This window comes from Dermacentor silvarum, chromosome 1 (genome assembly GCF_013339745.2).
Source record: "Dermacentor silvarum isolate Dsil-2018 chromosome 1, BIME_Dsil_1.4, whole genome shotgun sequence".
NCBI lineage: Eukaryota > Metazoa > Arthropoda > Arachnida > Ixodida > Ixodidae > Dermacentor > Dermacentor silvarum.
Genome location: NC_051154.1, coordinates 373,250,723 through 373,262,105, shown reverse-complemented (window position 1 = coordinate 373,262,105; position 11,383 = coordinate 373,250,723). Strand labels below are relative to the sequence as shown.

At 46.6% G+C, this 11,383-nt stretch overlaps 1 long non-coding RNA gene across 1 annotated transcript; it reads right to left on the bottom strand.

The window, feature by feature from the left end:
• Positions 1-6,731: 6,731 nt before the first annotated feature.
• On the bottom strand, positions 6,732-8,870 carry LOC125942780 (uncharacterized). The gene is made up of 3 exons (XR_007465352.1): positions 8,772-8,870; positions 7,708-7,817; positions 6,732-7,171 (listed from the first exon to the last, which is right to left on the bottom strand). It is a non-coding gene; the product is annotated as an uncharacterized LOC125942780 (long non-coding RNA).
• Positions 8,871-11,383: the final 2,513 nt, after the last annotated feature.

The following is an 11,383-nucleotide window of genomic DNA, read 5'->3' as shown; positions in this document are numbered from 1 at the left end:
CATTTTCTTGCGAATTCGGCAAATTCATAACTTAAAAACTGGGGCCCGTTGTCCGTGCACACCTCCAGAGGTACGCCATACCTGGCAAACATAGCGCTAAGTGCGGAAATTGTTGTTCTTGCAGTGGTGTCCTGGAGCTTCTGGACTTCCGGGAAGTTTGAAAGTGCGTCAAACGCTACGATGTACGAACTTCCCCCAAAAGAAAAAATGTCTACACCAACTCGAGCCCATGCACATAATGGAATTGGGCGCATGAGTAACGGTTCTTTCGGTTGCTTGTATGAAAACTTCCGACAAGTAGAGCAACTCTGAATCAGCAGGGATATGTCGCTGCTGAGCCCGGGCCATAAAACCAAACGTCGTGCTCTTTCTTTGCATTTCTGCAATCCTAGGTGCCCAGTATGAATTCGTCCTAAGATTTCACGTCGCATGCTTTTTTGTATGACCACTTTTGTTCCTTTCAGCAATATACCGTCCACGACGGAAAGCTCTGACGAAAACGGCTTCAGTTCACCCTGCAGGCTCTCACCGCTTGACAAGCTGGAAATGACAGTGCTTAAGTAATCGTCACGAGCAGTTTCTTGCACCAGCTTCTGTCGCGTAGCGTCCGTGACCAAATAGCCCAGGACATGCACTGCGTGCACTTCCACGTCGTCAGCGGCGCCAGCGATGTCCTCGTGACTAGCCGGAGACGATCTTGACAGCATGTCGGCCAAGACGAGGTGTTTTCCTGGTACGTACTGCAAAACGAAATCATATTTCAGAAGTCTGAAAAAGAACCTCTGAAGGCGGGGAGGCATGTCGCAGATCTCTTTCGCAGCAATAGATAGGAGTGGTTTATGGTCAGTCTCAATAAAAACTTTGTGCCCGTACACGAAGTGGTGAAACTTCTCACAGCCGAACGAAATGCTGAGAGACTCCTTTTCAATCTGCGCGTAACGCTGCTCAGCTTGTGTTAGCGCACGGGATGCATATGCCACGGGGCGCCACTTATCAACATCGTAACACTGCAAGAGGGCTGCACCCATGCCATCTTTTGATGCATTGCATGTTATTTTGGACTGCCTTTGAGGATCAAAGATGGCGAGTACGGGGGTCGTGGTTAGAATTTGAGTGATGCCTTTCCACTCTTTTCTGTGGTTTTCAGTCCACTCAAACACTGACTGTGCTTTGATAAGCGCTCGGAGAAGCGCAGTCCGCTCAGAAAGCCGTGGCACGTACTTGGCAAAGTAGTTGATTACACCGAGCATGCGCTGAACATCACAATTATTTTTGGGTTCCGGCGTTTCAAGCAAGCTTTTGAAAAGTTTTGGGTCTGGCGAGATGCCGTCAGGTCCAATGATATCGCCCAGGAATTGTATTTTCGTAACACCAAAGCGGCATTTTTTTCGTTGAACGTTAAGCCAGCTTTTTCGGCTGCTTTCATGACCGCAATCAGTCTCTGGTCATGCTCCTGTTTGTTGGCTCCACATACCAAAATATCGTCAATGTACACATGTACACCAAGAAGGCCCTCAAATACTTGAGTCATCGTCCTTTGAAAAATTTCAGGCGCTGAGGCGATGCCGAAGGGCAATCGGAGGTAACGGTACCTGCCAAAAGGGGTAGCAAAAGTGCATATTTTCGACGTCTGCTCGTCAAGTGCGATCTGGTGGAAGCCGGAGTTTGCGTCCAAGCAACTAAATATAGTTGCGCCGGCCAATTCCCCTTCCATATCCTCGCGCCTTGGGAGCTGGAAGTGTTCTCTTTTTATGTGATCAATAATTTTGCGGGGGTCCATGCAAATTCTAATTTTGCCGTCCTTTTTCTTGACGGTAACCAAAGGGCTTACCCAGTCCGTGGGGTCGTTCTCTTTTACGATGATGGCCTCGCGTTCCAGTCTTCGCAGCTCTTCGTGAAGAGGGCCCCGCAGGGACAGTGGAATACGCCGCGCTGGTTGAACGACAGGAACCGCTGTTGGTTGCAGGACCATGCTGTATGGTTGCTTAAAGCAGCCTAATCTCTGGAAGAGGTGCTGGAAGTGCGTCACTGCTTCGTAGTCTGCTGAGGCGCTTACAGTGGCCACTGTGCGTTGAAAAAGGCCTAAGGCTTCACTCGCTTCCAGTCCTAGTATGACTTGACTGCCGTGTTTGACGACAAAGAACTGGACTGTGGCGGAAGTATTTCCTACCGTCACCTCCTGCGACGTTGCTCCGAAGTGTGTTATGACGCCTCCGTTGTAGGCCCGTAGTAGCGAGGCGGCAGCAGTCAATGGTCCCGCCGCACGCATTTTCCGGTACGCCGAAAACGGCAGCAAGCTGGCCTGTGAGCCGGTGTCTACCTTGAAGGAGAGCTTCTTGCCCTTGACCTCAGCTTCCACTAGCCAGTCCTTGACATTTCTGTTCCCAACACCAACTTCTATGATCTCGAAGTTATCGTCAAAGTCGTCTTTGCTGACTTCGGCAATTTTGGACGTTTCTCGACAGCACACCGCGAAATGATTGGGCAAGTGGCATATGTTACATTTCTTTCTGTATGCAGGACACTCCCTTGGTCGGTGCCGCCGGTCGCACTTTGTGCAGCTGTACTGCTTGTTGCCATCTTGGGCGCTTCTGCTTTTCGGTACATTTGCGGGCCCCGCAATAGCGTCAATGTGGCTGTCCGTGGCCCTCCAGACCTCGTTTCGTTGCGCCACAGATTCGGCAACCTTGCAAAATTCTTCCGCTTTCACTAACGTCAACTGTTGTTCGCGAAGCATTTTTTCGCGCAACTTTGAGTTACTCGTGCCGAACACTATTTTATCCAGGATCATTGAATCACGCTGTTCTCCAAAATTGCACTGCGCAGCTTGCTTTTTTAGGTCTCGAAAAATTTTTCGAACGGTTGCCCATCTGCCTGCTTCCTTGAACGAAATAGATATCGTTCATGCACTTCATTGCTTACCTCAGAGCAGTAAGACTCGAACTTTTCAACGATTGTTGAGTAGTCTTCCTTGGATTCTTGTGCTTCAAACTTGAACGTGTTGAACACGTCAAGTGCTTCGTCACCAGCCACACTCAAAAGGAGCGCCGCTTTTGCAGCTTCAGTGCGGGGTTGCTCCTTCGTCGCGGTTGCCACTATGAACAGGTCAAACTTCTGTTTGAAGCGCTTCCATTGCTCATAGGGATTGCCGGTCAGTTGCAAGGGTGGCGGTGCCTTCAGTAGTTCCATCGTTGGGGCTCCGCCGGATCCACGCTTCGACCCGAAGTGACCACTTCTGACACCATGTAACGTGCGCGACGTGTGTCTGGTAAAGATCGAGGCAACTACACGATGGCAGGAACAAGAAACAGTGGAGGGTTTATTGGCACGCTGTTATATAGGCAAACGCACGTGCGATATCAGTGCTGCGCTGATAAGATAGCGCAGGCAGTGCATGTCCGATACAGGGCCGAAATGCAAAAAACGCCTGTGTAGCGTTCATTTGGTCCACGTTAAAAAACCCCAGGCGGTAATTCGCAGTCCTCCACTACGGCGTTCCACATAATTATTTCGTGGTTGTGGCATGGTATCTGGTACCTACACGTGATAGCGAAGCTGCCATAGAAGCCAACGTCCTCCAATGGAGGCTTGTGGAGGCACGGTAGCGCCATCTACAATTCGCGGGGCCAACTTCTCGCTGGAAAAAAAGTACACATTTGCAGTTCAAGGCTTCTTGCGCCAAGTAGTCTACTGCGCCAGCTTACATCACCATGACTACCCATATAAAGAGCACACATCAATAGAAATCAAGCGTAAGAGAATATTTACCACAACATCGCATCACAATCTAACGTAAATACAACCATATTTATTTATAGGCCGCATTCTACCAGGTGTTCAAAATTAAGCTTTATGGTTTTCTTAAAGCTAGGTACTGGGAGGCACGCGAAGACCACCTGTGCATATAAGTTATTTTGCCAGGGGAGGACAAAGTGAGGTGATAATTATCGCTGTCAGCAGCCAAATTAACTAAAATTGAATAATTAACTTTTTATTGACTGCAGTAAGCGGGCATGTTTGTATTGAAAAGTTAGAAGTCATCATGTTTCTACACAGTTTATCATGAAGGAATTCTTCTAGCATGTCTGTGCTCCGAGATATCCGACTCCAAATTTTAATTGCCGTTCGCATGATTACGCATGCAAGAGTTAGGATCCACGCAAAGCTCCTCCCGGATGTGACGCGGCTGTTGCGTGCGGCGTTTAGTCTGACAACGGGGCGGGGGCATATGCAAAGATGGTAACTGTCCCCCTTCCCCTCTCGGCTGGCGAAATAAGAAATGGACGAACCCGGAACCGCTGTCGTAACACGCGACCGCGCAGCCTGTAACGATGGCGGCAGCTGCCATGCCTAGATAATGGCGCGAGCGGAGAAGCCGGAGGGCAGTGCGCGTGCGTCATGGCGACTAGACGAGCGGGCATGGTCCTTGCCTGGGCTAGGCAAATAAAGTGACCGCTGATTACCAAGTATTGGAAGTTTTATTGAAATCAAGAGCAACAACTGCACCATAGAAAATCGTTCCGTTGAGGTGATTCATTACGTTCATGCATTATCGCACAATGTAAAAAAAAAAGGTTGCTAAAATATTGAATGTTAACGCTGTGTGGTTTGAACCTGCAAATTGTCGAAGGTCTGCCCATGATGACAGGGAAGGACAAAGAGCTATGCCGAACCGACCACGTGACCAAGTTTACAGAGATCGTTTCTGGCGTAGTTTACGTCATTCCGCTCAGCTACTGTAAGCAATATATCCATACTGGCTGATGCATCAATGAGAGGGCACGTGAATTCACGTGAAGCTTGGATAGGCTACAAGTAGCCTCATGGCTGCGCATGTCAAGAGCCGTGGGTGCTTCTCCATTTTACGGCATACGACGTTTGTTGCTGGCAGCCATGATCGAAATCCCTAACTGCTTCTCACGCTTCCCGACAACTGCAGCTTAAGCAACCGTAATGGTTACCGGGAATCACTGGCGGCGAACGCTATGCACGAACGCGAGCTTTCTGCTAGAAAGGCAGCCTCGTGCGTGGGGCGATCCCGGAGATAATGCACAGCCGCGCAATAAAAAAAATTACATCATTTTCAAGTTTCCGTATTTGTTTCCCACTTTTAATATTTCAGTCTGAGAAGATTTAACATAAAAGGCACGCGCTGTGGGTGTTTTGTTTCATGACATTTGTTTGTGGATTGTCATTCTCAAAATTCCGACGAATAGCTTTGCCAAGAATGCAAGACAAAGTATGAGCAACATTAATGGTAGAATGGTGTGGCAATATAACCCTCATATACCGCATGTCATATAAGAAGGTGTGGCATATACATGTACCTAAATATATTCGGAGGGCCTGCGTGGTTGAGGATGATTTTCGCCGCCACCCGCCGACATCGCACGCCGACACCGGTTGCCGACGCCGGATGTTCCGCGACACGGGGCCCTTAACGCTATCGCGTTAATATGATGTACTGGAGCAACCACAGAATGAGTTCAGACCCCTTACAAAAAAAGTTGCAGTATTGCTGCAGAAATCTTACAGACTCTGACTCACCCGGGATGCAGAATACGTGCAGACAGGTGACAGACTTTCTGTCACTTCCTGTCACCTGCCAGCGGGCAATTGGTACACCCTTTCTGCAGAAAGTCTGCGGAGCCTGTGTAGCTGCAGGATGCAGAATGTCTGCAGAAATTCTGTCGAGACTGTGGTCACAGCATGCAGAAAATGAGCATACATTTGGGAGAATCTGTGTAGCCCACCTATCGGGAACAGGCAAGCATGCACGCATGCAATGAAATAACAAACGCAATAGTATTCTTTGCACTCTTTATTCGTCTGTGATTTCCTCATGGCTGCCAGGTTTGACACAAAAATATATCTTCCAAGGAATGAAGTAGTGGGTAAGGTAAGCAAAGCTTAAAAAGGCTCTAGTTTAGCTTCATGGTTTGTTGTGCTGTGACACACAAAGTTAGTGGAAGCTAAAACACACAAGTGGAGCGCAAACTGTCAGCCGAGTTTAATGAATAAGGATTTATACTCATAGCCGCTAGGTTCAGCTGGATGTTACATGCACTAAAAATGGCAGAGAAAAGATATTAACAATGAATCAGAACCGACCAGGTGACCCACTTGAATTATATAGAGGCGATATGTTATACATTGAGTTAGGTGATGAGATAGAGACACAGATAGCTCACTCACGCAGGCTGCAGCAACAGCCGCAACCATGCAAAATGCTTTTCCTATCTCTCTCATCACTTTGCGTGCTTGCTTCTGAACAGGATTTTCGTACTTTCAAAAGGCTGTGTGTAACCGCATCTGGTACAGTGCGCAGCTAAGTTGACTGGGGCATTTACTAGGCTGAAAGTATATCTCTGCTCCCCCCGAGACTCTGATTCAAGCACCAGCACATTTATGCTACGTAAGCATGGTTGCATGTGAGCAGTATCTTATAAACAACTGCCTCTTCCCACATGAAAAATTGGGGACATGTTGCGTGTGAAGCGGGAGTCATTTACGAAGTACCGCTCACATGCAACTGCGCTTACGTCGTGCACCGGTGCTGGAATCAGAAGCTCTGGATCACATATATGCTCCCAGCCTAGCAAATGCACAGGCAACTTGGCTGTGCACTGCACGAGATGCGGTTGCATACCATCTTTTCAAAGCACGAAAATCCTCCTCAGAAGCAAGCGCAAAGTGAGGCGAGATATGGGAATAATTTTTGCACAGTTGTGGCTGGTGCTGAAGTCTGTGTGAGCGAGCCGTCTGTGGCTCTACCTCATCGTCACTCAGTTTCCAACGTATTATCGGCTCGATATGATTCAAGTGGGTCGCCTTGTCAGTTTTGATTCATTCTGATTATCTTATCTCCGCCATTTTAGCACATATAACCTGCAGCCAGCTGATGATAGTGGCTTCGGGTATAGGTTCTTCCTTGTTCACCAAACTCAGTTGACAGTTCGCGCTTCACTTGTCATGTGTTTTTCTTTCCACTACCTTTGTGTGTCACAGTGCCTGCCCCAGCACAACGAACGATGAAGTAGTGAGTCAGAATATCTACTCGCCACTTGATTCCATGGAAGAGGAGTAGCTCTTGGACCCCATTTTCTGCAGCATGGAGACTATGCCCTCTTCAATTTGAGGTCTGCGCACTTGAACTTGCTGCATGTATATTCTGTAAAAGAAGAAGAGTGAATTTTAGAGACATAATTTAGGGACATATCTTGGGAAGTGCAACCCTGAAACAATGCAGGAACAATCTCTTGCCGTATATTGGCAAAATACAATGGTTACGTAGCTTGAACAATTTCCTGAATTTTGGTAAGTCAACAGTGACGACCCGGAATACAGATAAATTGGAATCCAGAGTGCCGTATCACGGAATGTTGAATTCCGGGCTTCGAACACTTTTAAACCACCTTTTGTGGCTTTTTGTTCTGAGGTCCCTTTCTCTGTAGTATTATGGGAATCAATACCCACCGCACCACCAAACAAAATGTAATACACAATTTTGACTACTTAGGAAAACATTATTAAGAACACAGAATCTGTGCAGGCACGGATGTTAGAAGTCTACAAAAAATTGTAACAATAAAGGTAACCAAAGCCCTCCTGGCTTTTTGTCGGGCAACTCAGGAAAGTTGCCAGGTATGAATTATACCAACCAAAACCTAGAGATCGTGTAAGTGGCAGTGACCATTTTGTACACACCTTGTCGTAGCATGCAGATCAGACGCTTTGCCGTGTTGTCAGGTTGCAGAAGTGCCGGAGGTTCGTATGGGGTGTAGAGATGCCTCTGGCTCACCAAAATCGTGACTTTCCTAAACAATAAAAAAATTCAGTTTACTGTAATCTCTGTTTTAACTGCGAACTTGCGATTTAACAAGATCATGTTATATTGTGAAAAGTCTCGTACAACCAGCTCCAGGAAGCTGCATCTGGCTGTACAAATGTCCGATTATTACATCACAGGCGGTTATTTAACATGTAAATGGCACTGCAGCAAACATGAATCTACGATCGAAAGCTTCACTCAAACGCAGATCTGTAGTAAGTGAAGTGTGAATTGTACTATGAAGAAAATTCTTTAGCACATGAAAAGCGTTCGAAAACCTAATTTCTTTATGCGGCGCAACAAAGCACTGTCCCAAAGGACGATGCGCTGAAAAAGAACAGACCCCCCCCCCCTTTTTCAGGAGAGAGAACAAAAAAATTCTGTTTAAAAAGAAACATTTTTGTCGAAATCTCGGCGTCTTAGTAAAATCAGAAACCTTTACAAATACACGATAACACAGGACATCCAACACATGAAATGCAGGCTGTCTGACGACATTCTATACATAGCACAATTTGTATATAAGCTAAAATTTGGCAATGCGTCAGACAAAGCAATCGGGTGCCATCTCACGCAGTCGTTAGCCGTGAAGACAACACATCGATGTACTTCTAGAAATACGTATACAATATTTCTCGCTGAGAAATTACGGACACAAACGGTAACTTTTCCTGATTGAATTTTGTGCCCATTCAGATCAAATAATCCTCGGCGCTAGCACACTTCATAGCAGAAAGCAAATAAACGATAAAGCTTTAGCCAACATCAACACGTTTCAGGGCAATTTTCATGAAACTGTATGCAATATCTGCACTGCCAGAAAACAACGAAGATTCGGAAAGCACATCTATCATTTTTGTCGCTTTACTAGTCATCTTGCGATCAATATAGTATTGTACACTTCACGGACAACAAGAATTCGCGCAAGCGACCGACTTACCCTTTAGGCGTACTCGGCAACCGCTCCTTCGTGTCACAGGTTCCGCGGCATCGTACAGGTACCGCGGCAAGAACCCTCGGTGCACGGCCCATCCAGCGTAAGCACTATAGAATTGTGGATGAACTAGTAGCACGTGATAGCACGACTTTCAACGATGCGAGCGTAGCGAGAGTACCTGAGGCTTTTCACGAGCCGGGAACAACGAAAGTGCGACGGGCCTAACTACGATAATCATCGGCGTAGCACACGAAGGATGCTGCACGCTACATTACGCGGTCCCAGGGGTTTTGGATCATTAATACACAGAAAAAGCACTACCCTTTCTGTCGGCACAGCGTACACACCAATAAACTACACATCGGCCGGCGTTAATGCAGCGCGCACGCACATGTACCGACATGCCGACAGCTGAAGACGGGAAAATAGTAGCAGCTGTAATTTTGCCGGCATTTCCGTGCTCCCGGTGGCGCCATCTGTTGGCCGGCACCAGAAGCGACCATGTTCAAGGTGATCGCATGGCGTTGTGGGGCACCCTGTATATATGTATGCTTAAATCCAGGCTGTCAATCGACCCATAGTACCACTGCTGTATTTAATGCAGGTTATGTAGCCATTACCTTATTTCAAATAATATTAATTAATTGTCAGACTGTGCTTATTGTAATCAGTGGCAAAGTTTTCGTAATGTAAAAATGGTAAAACTAACCGTTTTTACTGATAAAACCTATCATGGTTCAGAATATATATACTCGTATACTTAAACACACACACGCGCGCACTGGGCGTGCACACATTATACAGACAAGTCCGCAGGCTATCTGCACGGAGTCTACAGAAAATCTGCAGACTCGGTATACAGGAAGGACGAGTCCACAGGGAGGTGACTGGTGTGACTGGTTGGTGACTCGCGGGTGACTGAAAGGTCAAACCCATTTTTGTAAAGGACCAGCCAGATGCTTAGAGGGTAATATGTTTGTACCAACTCAGTGCATAGAGACATAGACAGGGAATGATTATGGGATATTCTCAGTCACGAAGGAATAGATCACGATTTCATGGAGCTGCTGAGGGACAAATAGGGACATAAAGATGGTGTTGGGTAATAAAAATTAGTAACAACCCAGTACAAATGGAATAGGCAGGTAGAAAACGTAATGAAGTGGTGGTATTTCACCGAGGATTTAAAAAAGTATGTCCTCTGTCTCCATTGGTCACGATTTATGTGAAGGGCAGAAAGACGATTGGAAAACAGTGAATTAGTATTTGATTTATCATACATGCGTAATGGACAAATGGTGTAACAGAAGGTACCCGAACTGATGTATGCGGTCGACATAGTGATACTAGCGGTCAATGCAAGAGATTTACAGACACTTGTGAATATCTGTGACAGCGCAGCGACAAATTTAGGCGTTAAGTTTAGCACAGAGAAATCTTGAATTATAATCTTTAATGAAGAGACGAATAATTACATTGTGCCGATTCAACAGCAAGTCATACCAATAGTTAAGCAATATAGGTACCTCGCTGTATACATAAACGAAGGACGGGCTTTCTCAAGCACCCACCAAGATAATCTGCTAATAAAGGTGAAGCGGAATGCAGCAAGGATGAAATGTAGGGCACTTCGGGGCCACAATAAATATGAGGTGGTGCGTGGAATCTGGAAAGGAGTGATGGTGCCAGCGCTAACGTTCGCAAATTCCATTCTGTGCTTAAAATTTGATATCTTGTCCGGGTGCGAAGTTAACCAAAGATCACTGGGCCGGTTGGGTTTGGGAGGCCACGGCAAAACCACCAATAGGCAGTGCAGGGTGACATAGGTTGTGCCTTGTTTGCAGTCAGAGAAGCGGAGAGCAAAATTATTTTTGAACAAAGACTCAGGAGCATGGATCGACATAAATGGGTGGCTAAAGTGCAACAGGATCTGTACCCTGAAAGCGTGAACCCAGAATGGAGGAAGAGGGCAAGAAAGTTGGCAAGTAAGTACAGGTTAATTGAAAGTGTAAATAGACAACCAGGAGTCATAAAAAAGTGAGATAAACACAGACAGTGAATAGGATGCACAGAATCGAAAAAAGAAAGACCATGGAGATTTACAAGAATGATAAGAAAGAAATTAGAAGGATAAACCTGTACGATAACACAAAAGGGCAGTGCCTTGCTATGGGCACCCTGCACCATTCAGAGGGCGCTACGACGTTTTCATTTTTCGCTCCAGCGTCGCTGACACCGGCCGCTAGAGAGGTGATGAAAATTATACGCCATTCCAAACGATAGCGGTCATTTCGTCGCTCGTCTGAGGGTTATGCCCTGCGCATGCGCACTTTCAACGTTTTCACATCTCGGACACTCTTCCCCCGTGACAAGCGATCGAAAGTGTCACGGCGAATGTATGCAGCGTCCCTCTAGTTTTGCTTCTACCACTCGTTAGGCTGTGTGTTTTGGCGCTGCTGTCTACTCTGCAAAGCTTTAGCGCAGGGTGCCTAAATGAGGCTCAAGCCGGTTGCCTAAGGTTCAAAACGTACCGGAGCAAATATTCGCAACAAGATTAGGCATGTGGCTGTTGCAGCGAAAATCCGGAGACTACTCAGGGCATCCTAATGGAATGC